We start from the raw sequence: 15,183 nt of genomic DNA, 5'->3' as shown, positions 1-15,183 counted from the left end.
TATGGAAGGAACTCAATCATATTCAAATCTAGAAAACATTCGTCCAATGTGTCCTGCCAGTCATGACCAATGGATGCAAAACCTAAACACTTAAAACGGACAAAAAAGACCGTAAAAGAATTAGTGGATACGACAAAAGTCATCAAAAAATGGTAAGTATATAATTTTAGTTTTATATTTACTGAAATTTTTTAATAATATAAATAACTTTATATAATATATAATACTTTATAACGTATTCGTAATTAGAAGTTATAAATCAAGTTCAAAGTATTCTCTTTGTTTAAATTAATAATTTCAAAACCCACATCGACTCATAATTATTACTAATCCGTGTTTACATCAATCATATATATATTATTTCAAATTTATTTGATTTCTTGCTATCTATTGATGGAATATCTCGACCGACCAGTTATTAATTTTAATACATCAAAGTAAATGCTTTGTAAACATACTGATCTATACCTATATTAATTAGTGCCGAAATTGTGAAAAATAATTATTTTTATTCAATTTCAGGATTAAAAAGCGAGATTATGCAACATATTTACCAATTTTATTATGCAACACCCAGTTTTATTTACAAAAACCTTTTTTTATTACCAAAAAAACAAATTGTATGATGGCAAACCTTTATTAATACATTAACAATATGCTCTTGAAACGTACTAACAAAAACTTAAGAGGTACGGCTAAGCAACCTGAATATATAAACTATTCAATATATATCATATAAACTATTCAATATATAATCAGAATATATAAACTATTCAATACAATCTGGAAGTGGCGAGATCAAGAGGGTATAACCATACTCGTATAACACACATTAATGATGGGGTAAACATAATATAACAAGTAAAAATCAGAAAGTTGGGTATGTCAGGTGTCATAACAACAACAAATTTAGAGTATCGCCATCATGGATCACTGAGCGATCCCTTCCTAACAAACGGCAGGGATGCGTCTTAACGCCTCTCCTATTGAACATATTCACGGCAGCACTCCCTATTATAGTGGACAGTAAACTGCAGGAAAGAGGAATGACCATTAGATACAGATATGACGGTCTGTTCAACATCAAAAGACTTATGGCAAAAACACGTATACAATTCATTACAGAACTTCAATATGCTGATGACTGCGCACTAGTTGCAAAAACATTACAGCAATTACAAGTAATGCTGAACACATATACCTGGGCATACGAGGCTTTGGGTCTTAAGCTGAACATCGATAAAACTAAAATCATGTACACTCTCCCGGAAAATCATAACAATGCTATAAAAATCGAAGAACTATTGGAATATGTAGCGAAATTCAATTAACTCGGCAGTTTGATTTCGGAAAAGGGCAATATCGACTCTGAAATTCAGCACAGAATTAGTAGCGCGACAAATCAGTAGTCGTCAACAATTAGGTAATCTAGTAGTATTACCCTAATCTGTGGCTATTCGCCCCGACGGAAAATCCAAGTGTCATTTTTCATAATATAGAAATACATCAAGAAATTCAAGACTACGATTTTCGTTTATTTGAGTAAAGTTAATTAATTTTAACTAATAATAACAATTGTAACTAACTATTAAACTTGTGTATTAAACTACTTGTTAAAAATAAGTAATAAATATTTTTGTTTCGTCACGGCAACTATGATATTATAGCGTAATTTTAATAAAAATTAGGGTAAAAATAGAAAAAAATTGGAATAAATCGCAAACTATTAAACATAGGTATATGACATATTTAATAAAATTTGAAGAGCTTTGCAAAATCTATCAGAAAAAATTTTAAATTTTTTAATTTTAAATAGCTGAAATTCATAAATACATTTTGAACACCCTGTAGCATTTAACTAAAATATCTTTAAATATATCTTTTTCTTCACCTGTATAAAACTCTCAGATCAAATTTTGGTATTCCAACTTCAGAAACAATGGTACCACTGACAATTTTTTATCACACTGCAATTTAACATTTGTTTAAACAAATTTAAATATTACAAAAATTATTAATTTTAGGTATATAACATTATATATAAAAAAGTTATGGAATTTTACGCAGAATTTAAAACTAAAATAAAAAATAGGGTGTTGCATTTAAAAAAACATATGTTATATCGGCCAAACTTTTTTTTTCAAGCACCTCTATACTCTATAATAATTTTAAAGTATGTATCTTAACCTTCCCTATAACTTTTATATTTAAAGTTTTTTTGTAAACCTCGAAACAAATGAGATAATGGACTTTACTCTATCGTTGACTCACCCTGTACATGTTTATAAATAAATAAAATAAAAATAAATAAAACTAACTGCGGGAGCGGTGAAGTTATGCTTACCACATCTCGCTTAAGATGGATTGGTCACGTACACACAGAACAATAAATTCTTCCTTCAAGCAACTTGTTTTATTTTAAGATAATGTATTCTTTGTATATAACGAAAATAATAATATATTCTTCTATGAGGAATACATTATTCTTAGATTTATTATTTTCATTACAGAATATATTTATTTAATTTAAAATTATGCTTTTATTTTAGATGAAGAAAGTCTTCGATCCATTGAAGAAAATAGATTTACGTAGGTCAATAAATAAACAAAAAGATTGCACAATATCGTGACAACTAAATGTTCGGCCAGTTTAAAAAATAACTGTTCTAATATGGCGTTACATCGGCATGAACTTTTGCAACCACTGCAAGCTTGTTTGGCATTGTTATTATTAATGATTGACATACGCCAAAATAAAAAAATTGCCATAATTCACTAAATATCATCGTCAAATGGGCAACGGTTTCTTGAGGATCGTGGCACAAATTTTGTTTTGTTTTATGCTACATGTCTCGATAACATTAAGGTCCGGACTGTGCGAAGGCCATGAGGGAACCTTGATGTTCATGGCCCTAAACCATTTTTTAGTAGTTTTAGCTATATGTCATGTCCCGCCATCCTGTTGAAATATAAAATAATTGTCCTGGTCTTTATCAGAACAATTTGTTACAAGGACCTTTGTCCTTCCCACTTGACACAAAAATATTTTTCAATTTTTTTTGATTTTTTAACGCATCAATTATGCCTTCGACCACCTCATACTTTTCTGGGCCTATTTTGGACATACACCTTCAAATCATAATGCCTTTAGGAAATTTCACTGTCCTTTTGAGGCAATCTTTATCAAATAGACACTCTAGCGGTGTTCGATTATATTTATTATATCGATATTAAGGTGGCTCATGTGCACATGTAATCCGTGGACTTGCCATTTGCGATTGGAATTATTAGCGTCGGATTGGGAAATAATTAAATTTTTTACCTTAATGTCATTTTTGTAGTTTGTGATATCAGAAGTTCCAATCCAACGCTGATAATTTTAATTAACAAACTGCAAATTTAAGGATTACATCTGCACGCATGCATGATCTTTATGAAAGATGGACAGTGAAATTTCCTAAAGACATTATGCTTTTAGAGTTTATGTCCGCAAATGGGTCTAGGAAGGTATGAGGTGGTAGAAAGGCACAACTAATGTGTCAAAATATCAAGAAATTTTGAAAAACAGTTTTGTGCCAAGTGCGATTTACCAGGATATGAATTTTATATTTCAACAGGATGGCGGGGCATGCCATACGGCTAAAACTACTAAAAAATGGTTTAGGGATATGAACATCAAGGTCCTCTCATGGCCTTCGCACAGTCCGGACCTTAATGTTATCGAGACACATGACATAAAACAAAACAAAAATTGTGCCACGATCCTCAAGAAACCGTTGCCCATTTGACGATGATATTAAGTGAATTATGGCAAAATTTTTACTCTGGCGTATGTCAATCATTAATAAAAACAATGCCAAACAGGCATGCAGTGGTTGCAAAAGTTCATGCCTATGTAACGCCATATTAGAACAGTTATTTTTTAAACTGGCCGAACATTTAGTTGTCACGATATTGTGCAATATTTTTGTTTATTTATTGACCTACAGTTTATTTTAATGTTTATAGAAACTAAACTATTTAAATACTCATTGGAAATGTTAGATTTTAATATATTTTTAATGTATATAAATTAAAAATAAATGTAAATAATTCAGTTAATGAAAATAAAGGTTTTTAATAAATTTTTGTTTGTCCGAATATTTAGTTATTAGGGCTCGTATTATAATTACTTTCATTATTGTTTGTAAATTAGAATATATTTAAATCGAGAAAAAATATGCAACTATAACTAACATAACATAAATAATAAGAATAACAGAGTTCTTCATTAACAGTATAACATTTTTAAAAGAAGTAATTTTTTAAAAATATATTGTTCTATTATTAAAATAACTGAAATTCTTTTTTGAAGAATACTGTCTTAAGTAGAGAAAAATATTCTTAATGAGAAGCATATATTTTCAGGACTTTTCATATTCTTGGTTTAAAAATATTGTTTTTTTTGCGCAGGATGCATGAAAACCGCCTACCGAAATCTCTTCTTTTGGACGGTGAGAGGAAACCTCTTGAACAACTCAAAAAGTACCAGAACATTTTCCGTGAAAACTTAAAGGGGATAAGTATATAGAATCAGTGGGAGGAAACAGCGCACAATAAAACGCAATGGAGAAGAATTGTAAACCCAGTTAACAACGAGAACCAAAAAGTAAAGAGGCAACAAAGCCATGAGATTTTTGAATGTCCGGATTGCGGAAGAGGGATAGCACCACGTATCGGACTTTTCAGTGACATGAAAAACTCATGAAAGAAAACGCCTTCCGTAACCATCTTCTGATCCGTGTCAAATACCGTAACCACTGTAATAACAAGGCCGGACAGCTTATTCGTGACATCATCAACTGGAGGCCTAATCTTTGATTGCATTTGATACACTTTATACGTATATAATGGATATAAACTTTAATTGCACCGAATTTTTAACAAATAATAATTAATCATAAAATTTAAAAAACATCAGATTGATATCCCATCTCACATTATCCATCGTCATTGTATTTATTTATGCTGTAAGCGTGTCTAAGTTTCTTTTATTTCCTTTTCCAAGTCTATCATTATTTTTTAACAACAGTAGTTTTTCAGACGTGTATCTCTAATAGAATTTATGACAACTTTTACAATAACGTAGCATTAAAATAGTACATTGGGGAAATTTTAATGATGGTGTTATTACTTTTAATGTAATCCAAAGATATTTTTGATAAAAATACTTTTTTATTGTGAATTTTGAGAAACTCCTCATGGCTTAGCAAGACTTTGTTAAAAATTATATATTCAAATAAAACTATATTAGTTATTTCATCTTTCAATCAAGATTGCCTTTAGTAAGATTTTTTATAAGTGAATTTTGATCAAAATCAGTGTTGTCTGAAAATGTTAAATTATTTTTAGGGATATTAATGACTGAATCTTAAGTTTCTTTTCGCCTTAGGCTAACTGTCTATATTTTCTAAACCTACTTTCAAGAGGATCAGTTTGCAAGTTCTCTAGTAAAACATACCTCATATTTTAGTCATTAAAACAATATTTTATTACTTCAGGCTCAACCTGTTACTCAACTCAAGTTAATAACTTTAATATTGAACACAGATAAAAGTTAGAATTTTTTTATTATTTTCGTCGCACTATAAAGAATTTAGTAAATAACAAGCACGACTAATAATTTGATCAGTATTACTATCAGGGTTCGGAAAACTACATGTTACTCTTAAAAACTACATAAACTACATTACATGTAGTTAATCGATGTAGAGGGTGTAGTTTATGTAACTTTCAAATATGAAAGGTTTGAGGTGAGGTAAAAGATAAGTAAAAGCTTTAAAAAATACATATAAATATATTTGAGAAAACAGAAGAAATATACCTTTAAATATAATATTCACATCTTATTATTTAGACACACACACTTATAATCACTTTATAGTTTAAACACCTCTTTTTACAGATTTATAACTTTTTTCACCCTGCTATTATCAATTATAATTACCACGTCCGCACACCTACCGATAAATCGATGACTGTCAACTGCGGCAATACCACTCAGCTACGCGTTACGACAGGCGCCGTCTCCCCGAAGCAGGGGGCGTGAAATATCGATAAAATACATAATATATACTATAAAAAATATCTATTTTTTTATTGTTCTTTTCTCATATTATACACTATTGTGAACTTAAAATATTCCTTTATAAAATTTGATTGATAAAAAGTGAGAGATACACATTTATTGACTGGTATGATTTTTTCCGTATTCTATTAAAACTATTTTTATATACTAATATTTTTAAAAACTTGGAAAAGACATTATAAAACTTCGAAATATATCTGGCGAGTGAAGAAAGATCCACAATTTGAACTTTTATCGGGTTATTATCAACGCTGCTAAATAGAGTTGAGCCTCCAGTTGGTGACGTCACGAGATTTTTAAGCCACAGCTGTCCAGCCTTGTTATTACGATGGTTTATATATTTATATTGGTATTTTCCATTGCCCGAGAACTATGAAATTTAGCAAGTAATACCGTCTTGTACTACAATAGGGAAAAATCTGAAAATTATACATTAGTAATTAAATCATAAAAAATAGTCTTTTTTTATACGGAATCTTCTGAGATAAACCGCCTATTTAAAAATAGACATATTTCCTTAAATTTAAAACATTCAATTTTAAGACATTGTGTATACAAAAATAAAATTATTGATTTTTAAAATATTATTCGCAAAACCCGGAAAAGGGAAATCGGACGACGAACAGAGATAATAGGTGTTGAGTAATAGCTTTTAGACTAGTATACGAGACGCATTGATGTTATTTTGGTTCGTAAGTTTTGTGACAAAGAATGTTATTAAAGTAATAATATATAAATGTAAAGTAAAGTAAATATTTGCTTATTATTTACTAATATTAACTAGAGCATATATTTCATTTTCCTGTTGTAGTATTCTGTATTAAAGTTTTTCCTTATTTATTTCATCTGAGAATTATATATATGAATATACAGGGTGCTACAAATTATAGATACAAACATGGATAAATTGGGGCAAAGTTGCGCTTTGAAAAAGTATAAGTATAAAAAAATAATGTATAAGTGTGGCATATAATTTTACGCAGGACACCGAGTTCTTTCAAAACTTGATATAAAAAATGCAGGTCCGTATTTAAAAAATATAAGTTGGCCTCTGTATCTCACAAATTATCAGCTAATTTGAAAATCTAAAAATACTATCAGATAGCCCTAATAAAGTGGCTATGAGAATGTGCAATTAGTTTTTTGACTTTCTTAAAAGTAACAACAGGAAAAAATAAAATTGATTTTCAAAAAAATCCGTTTTTTCCAAAAAACTCCAATCAATCCTTGAAATTTTTAAAACTTTTTTGATGGTATCTTGGTGAACATCACAAAGCGCAACTTTGCCCCAATTTAACTTTCGAATTAATATTTGTATCTATTACGGTTACCGAGATACCAATGCTCGTACCTCGAATTTGTAGCACCCTGTATATGTTATATATGTTACAGGGTAATATAAGAATAACCTTAAAATGGTTTAAACATTGACTAAGTTTACATCTGGCGCAAATTCGCTTTGGTTTTTGCGGTTATGTTTAATTGTTTTGTTATCGTTGTAAAAAGTGCTGTGCGGTATATATTTTCCTTAAATGGAGGAAATTTTTTGTGAAAAATTAAACGAAAATAAACTCTCCCAAATCATAACAAAAGTTACGTATGCCAGAGAAAAAGTTGTGACTTGACCAATAGCTTGAAGTGCCGGGTTTGAAAAAAAAATAGTTATTCCAGTTGAAGAAAAATCGGGCACACTTTATTTTGTCCACGATGAAGAATTTTATGAAAATTGTTCAAAATTATTTGTTTTGTACAGTCTAAAATGTTTATTATGTCTTTTTTAATATTTAGAAGGTTATATTGTGTCGTTATTTTATATAATTTTTAATAAATATACTAAAATAAGTAAATTGTAATTTGAAGATATGTGGATTACTCGTAGCTTGAATATTGAGGTGATCCAATATTGACACTCACCTTGTAAAATAGAATAATAACTTTTACTGGCAACCTTTAGTAAATGTTACTTTCTCTAGTAGAATGTTATGTGAATGTATATGTGGATTTACATCTTTACATTCATGCCGATGTTTTTTGGTTCTGTGTAACAATAAGGGCCTTGTTGAGTGTACTAATTTTTGCGTGCATGAGCAAATATCTTAGCTCGCAAAAGGGCAACTAATAACAATAGATATAATCTAAAGATATTTGCACCAAACATCCAACTTTAGCTTCTAGACTCGAAAGCAGAGCACTAGTACCTGCTATAATTTTGAATGATATAAATGTGGCATGTTTTCAATGTATGAAACTACCGTATGATCGAAAAAAAACGGCGTCCAGTTGACTGGGAAATGACGATCTATGGCATTTCCCATATAAAATTACAATAAAATGACAGCGATCTTCATTTTATAGCCATCGCTGACGCCGTTTTTTCTCGATCATACGATTTAAACCTTGGTATGAGGACAGCTTCTATATTATTATTATTATTTCTCTTTTATTCATTTAAGATCAGAACAGCATAGTTGGATTCTTTGGAATAATGAAATGATCAAGGTTTTCTCCGCCGTGCTCTTTTACTTGTAAATTCCAGACAGAATACGGCACTTCTTTCATTTCTTTTAATAAAATAAATAGGGCTATTTACTAGTGATGTAAAAGTTCTAAGTAATAGTTACAAAGTAACAGTTACTTTACGAGGACTCGAAGTAACGCTTACTATTTGAATTTAGGACTCGTTACTCGTTACTAAGCTAATTCGTTACTTTTGCGCCGGCAGTAATCGTAATCCCTGGAAATGCACGAACCGCGGACTCGAAACCCGATACTGAAATATTCCTCTTCGACGTAGGTCTAGTTGTTATCAATACGTTTATGTTTAAACACCGGCCGGTGTTTTGGATGGCAAATGTGTGATATTTTTATTACAATTATTATGGATTGGCTCATGCCGACTCGGAGGCCGTTTGTTGTCGCTTTTTATTTATAGAATAGAATTGTTTATTTAGATTAACATGTCTTAGATATTAATTAAAAATGGATTCACGTTAGTTACAAAAAATGTTAACCTCATGAAAAGGAGAGCAAATATTTTTCTTCTTCAAAGGAGAATAGATATTTCGCCACATACACTGTAAGAAAATCTACAAAATAAAAATAGTAATTTTTAGTAAACACTGCTGCGTTAATCCAAATTCCTTTTTTGAAGAGATGAATCCGCCACAGAGGAATATACATTTTTTTAATATTTTTACATTTTAACAAAAATATATACATTTTTTTTTAATTTTTACTCTTTAATGTTTGCCTATTTATTAATGTATTACAAAGAGAGAGAGAGAGAGAGAGAGAGAGAGAGAGAATAAAAAAATACTTTATATTTATTATACACATATTTTCTTTGTTTGATTTGTTTTCTTTTATTTTTAATTTTATTAATAGTACATATTTTTATTTAACATCATTATATATATATATATATATATATATATATATATATATATATATATATATATATATATATATATATATATATATATATAAAATATATACATATTATTAAAAACATATTATTCAGTACTTGAATACCGAGTATTGAAATTATCCTATTAAGCCCTTACACTAGAAGAAAATTGAAACCCCTTATAGGTTAAACCCAGCATGCAACGAAGATCGCCGGGCACAATAAGTAACGACGTTCCACGTCAAGGCCAAGTCTTCCAACCTGTACACAAAACAACGATTATAAAGTAACGATACAAAGTACCAAAGTAACGAGTAACTAAAGTAACTAAAGTAACTAAAGTAACGAGTCCTATTACCAAAAGTAACTAGTAGTTACAAGTCCATAAAAGTAACTAAAATCTACATCACTACTATTTACAAATTTAGCGTTTGATTTACACAACCTATTATCCCCAAATTTCCCAAAATATTACTTCTGTTGGGCGCATCCGAGGTAATCACAATAAAAAAAAATTTTAACACAACGTAGGTTCCTCCATATCATTTAAATTGTTTGTTATACAGTTGGCCAAAATATTACCTCTTCAACTTTGATGAACGAACTTGGGTTGTTACACTACACTTCGTTGGGTGAGTCCAACTCGCACCTGCTGTTTTATATTTTCAAAACGGTTCTACATAAATCTTTTAATTAGAAATTTCCTCGTTAAATAAAAAAATATCTACCTGTGTAATTTATCAATGCGAAAAAACTAAAAATCACGTTTTAAATCAGGCTTTACTAATTTATACTGCTAAAACATTAATGGATATTCTATGCATATTCCGGTCGTCTGAGATTTATGCCCGGACATAAAAATATTCGCGATACATGAATCAAAGCGGGGCAAGTTTTTTAATCGCGTTTCAATCGAATAAAGGTCGGCGGGTTTCGCGTTTGCCCGATTGAAAATAAATCAAAACGTGCGCGCCGACCTGCCATATTCGTTAAAATATACCGCGACTAGCCAGTCATGCAAAACGACACATTTTTACAGCATTTTTATGTTATTAGTAATTTATTATAATATAATATGTTTTTATTCTAATCCCCATGACTAGATTCCATCAATTTGTATAGGCTCACTGAACCAAAAGTCGACATAAATATAATGAAAAATTTCATTAATATAATGAATTAAATCATTAATTTTGAGCCGATGAACGATTTCATTGGCACAATGAAAAGTAATTCATTAACTCTATGAACTTTAAGTTCATTAAATCAATGAACAGTGTTCATTAATTTGAAGAACACATTCATTGGTACAATGAACAGATTTCATTAATATAACGTACTTAGATCCTTATATTAATGAACCGTATCATTAATACAATGAAATAATTTCATTGTATTAATGAACCGTATCATTAATACAATGAAATTTATTTCATTGTATTAATGAACCGTTATCATTAATACAATGAAATAATTTCATAACCTATTTAGTTATACATTTAAAAGTCGACACTATTAGTAACTCTTGTTACACCGTATAATCGATGATGAAGATCGCTGTCATTGATATGAAATGTCATTGATAGTCATTTCCCAGGCAACTACCTGAAATAATTCTACTATAAATAGATTTCCATTTGAACAAGCCCTTAGCTACAAAGGTAACAAAATTACTAATAGTGCCGACTTACTTACGAGCATAGTAAATTTTTCCATTAAGGATTATTAATAAAAAACAAGTGCAATAAACTAATAATAATTTATTAAACTCGATATAGCATATACAAATAAAAAATTAAAAAAATCGAATCGACGAAGAGAATAGTAATGTTATTATTAATTTTAGGGTAAATTATAATATGAAAATTAATTTACCGGTCGATATCCTGAGGGATTTCTATAAAAAGACCATTTCTTCATTATATTAGCTGTATCCTTAGACTTGATAACGTCTAGACGAATTTGCAACAGGCTGTCCAAGTCGCACCAAGTGGGTCCGATGTTAAATTGTCGAATTTGAGGGCAGGTCTCAACATCTTCTTCCAGTTTTTCTTCTTTTTGTTGTTTATCTTCTGAAACATATTTGGAAACCGCTGTTTTAATGAATACCTACACCAGAGATCTCACACAGCGGAATTTGATTTGACAACACAACAAATTAACTACAATACGATAGGAATTTTATTTAAAATATTTAAAATATTGAAGAGAACACTTACCGCTCTAATGAAATTAAAGCCTCACTGAATAACTCAACCATACAGACGTTATTAAAGTGCCAAAGTAACCGATCAACATGGCGGACATTTAAGCCCTAATATTTTATTCATGATATTAATAACCGCGTACATTAATATAATGTAGTGTTTTTGTTATATTAATAATATTGTTCATTGTCACAATGTACAACTCATTAATCAATGACTTAGTACATTAATATAAGGAATATGTGTTTATTAAAGTTTCGGCACTAAAATAAAGAACGCGTTTATTGGGACAATGATCGCGTTCATTATATTAATGAAAATCTTACATTAATTTGATAACCAGATTTTCATTATATTGATCAAATTAGATTCATAATATTAATAAATCGGACATCGACCTATGATTAACAAATCATTATATTAATGAAAAAAATCATTGTCCCAATGAAACAACAGTTAATAATCAATGTTCATTAATATTATGAACAGTATTTTTTTTAGTGCTTGATGCATTTCAGTTCGGTCGAACGGCAGAAATTATAAGTGCCAAGTATAAACTCGCATCTTTGTATCTCGCCTAACAGCAACAGGGAAGGATCCAAAGACATCTAAAATGGTGAACAGAACACTCCATTCATAAAACTGAATATTTTAGAATCATACATGATTTGACACTTTTATGAGAGTTAAAAAGAATATGACAACACGGTTGAGTTTCGTCTATCTTTCTGACATTTGGCTCTATCAGTGGCGTGACGGTGGCGTGATGTTTTTTTTATCAAAAATTGATGAATTTTATCAAAAATTGATTGGGATTGCCTCAGACCAATTTTCCATTATAAATAGTTTTGCCTGAGGTCTAACTGAGGGTAACTCTAATTTCACAATCGAAAGCGCCAACAAATAAGAAAATATACGTATTTTTGTAATAATCTACTTATAACTAAATGAATCTAAATACGCTACTGTAAGCATGGCTAAAGGTAAAAAAAACGTACTGACACTTACCGTCGAAATATCAATTCCTGGTTAGAATACTCCACCTTTTTTCAAACTATGCACTGGCGAACCATCGTAGATATTTCAAAACTACTTTAGATAGTTTTGTTTGCTTATTAACACTAATAATTATTAGAAAGTTGTTCAAAAGCTACAAAAACTTTCAGCTACCGCAGAAAACTCACACCATGCTCTGTCAAATATAAGTTGAATGAAAACAAATGAAAACCTCAAATGTCAACGTAATTTCTACAGATTTTCGACAATGTCGTAGTAAGGATGAATCCACAGCGATGCCGCTAGTTGTCATTGTAATTTCCCTAATATAATTTAATTAGAAAACTAAAAATAATTTCAAAGGTATAATCCTGGCACAATCTATGTATATTAATTAAAGTTATATACCTATACAAATATTTAGTTTAACGTTTCAAAAATAGCAGTATTAATGTAACCAGTTTAACGTTTCTATAGGTACCCAAAAAACATTAATAACAATAGAAACATTTGGAACTCGAACCGTATTCTATCACATACCGCGTAAATCTGTCATCATCGATTCCTTCGGGTCCGTGATCACAATAAAATGTAAATTGTTTTGTCTCCATTTATTTAGATGTCTTTGGAAGGAACTACCAGCAAGGCCAAGCAGCAAGAGACGTGGCAACACCGTGAGGACTGCGCTAGAGCTTGAAGACTATGACCAGTGGTAGAGTCGCTAAAAGACAAAACAACTACTAGAGCACAAAAAGAACTTAGTACGCATAATTGTAGGTGTCGTCACTGGAAACTGCCCCACGGGGGTAAACCTCGTGAGATGGAAGATTTCTAATGACGATTACTGCAGAGAATGTGGAGAGGAAGAATATAGAGCACCTGCTGTGCCACTGTCCGGCACTGGAATACCGACGCTTTAAAATTTTAGGGCAAGGTTTTTTGGAGGAACTAGAGGAAGCAACAGAAGCCAACAACACCGACATCGAGTACTTTGCAAAGAGCTGGAAGTGATTTAACGCAAAGAAAGAATGAGAGGAAGGTTTGGTACAACAATACAGGGGTATCGCAATGGGCCCAAGGTCTCCGAGTGAGGGATCAAACATGATCCCAAACCCCAGCAACATAACCTAACCTAAAGTCGCATCTTCGTTATGACCTTCCATTCTGGGGTACTTGCTGCGCGACAAAATTTGGTCGTATTTTCAAACTTCAAAAGAGAGCAGTTCGATATTTATTGGGACTGAACAGTAGAACTTACTGCCAGAATTTCTTTAAACATTTCAAAATACTGACTCTCCCTTCTTTATTCATTTTTAATTGCTTAATCCGCAAGCACACATCTGCTATTCCCGAAAGGCCACCTCGCATGTATCCACTTAAAAATGGATGGAACGATCTTTATCTGCTAACCCCGAGCTCAGAACTAGTTAAAGGCTCAATACTGTACAATGCCAAAAAATGTGCAATTATCTGCCTTTGGATATCAAGTCGCTTTCATTCTTTCCCACATTTCGCAGAGCTCTGAAATCATACTTATTGGAGAGAGCCATATATGCGGTAAACGACTTTTTTGTTGATATTTAATCTTGAACAATTTTAAATTTTAAAATTTTGATCATCTCAACTACTGGTTAAAAATCTAGTATTTAATATTCTATAATAACACAATCTTAAATGATTATAACCATTTACAATTCTCCAATTATTGTAAAATTTTTATTGGTACGTTTTTTTTTGTGTGTTCTGCAATATCCATGTATGTTCTATTTGTAAATTTAATGACGTATTTTTTTTTTGAATTGAATGATGCGTGTTTAGATCTTTTGTTATTTGTAATTTTTTTGTGCTTTTGTTTGTTTTTTAAATGCTTTGTCGATGAAGCTATTTTGGCTTTTGTACAATAAAGCATTATTTATTATAAAGTATTTTTACCCGGTACTTGTTTATCGACAATGCGATCGATAGTTTATCGCTCGCATTGAAATTATATTAAAATCATGGCTTTGTCATAATATTTAAGTATTTCATTTTTGCAGTTATTGAGTCAACATACCTTATGTTGTTACGGGATTTATATTCTCATAGATTTCTTTTCTAATTTTATTTATTTTGGGCTCAATATTGTAATTTTAGAGAAAATTTCACACCTCTACTTTTCAACCAATAACATGCTTTAATGTTGACTAGTTACCATGGCAACTGAAAAAATTTCCGGAAATTTTTTCGAGGCGCCACGAAACTTTAGTGGAAATTTTTTGACAGTTGAAAAGGTAAATATAAGATCTACAATCATAATGTGAATGAACTACAATGTCTATATATTGAAATATTACCCATTTGAGTTTTAGCATTTGATGTAACTAAGGTTGGTAATATTTTTTATTTAAGGAAATATGTTAGATATACCTACATATGAATTTCTTCGAAATTGCCATGTTCTAAAAAAT

This window comes from Sitophilus oryzae, unplaced genomic scaffold (genome assembly GCF_002938485.1).
Source record: "Sitophilus oryzae breed Bouriz unplaced genomic scaffold, Soryzae_2.0 scaffold_1508_pilon_pilon, whole genome shotgun sequence".
In the NCBI taxonomy this organism is placed as follows: domain Eukaryota; kingdom Metazoa; phylum Arthropoda; class Insecta; order Coleoptera; family Curculionidae; genus Sitophilus; species Sitophilus oryzae.
This window is presented reverse-complemented; position numbering follows the sequence as displayed.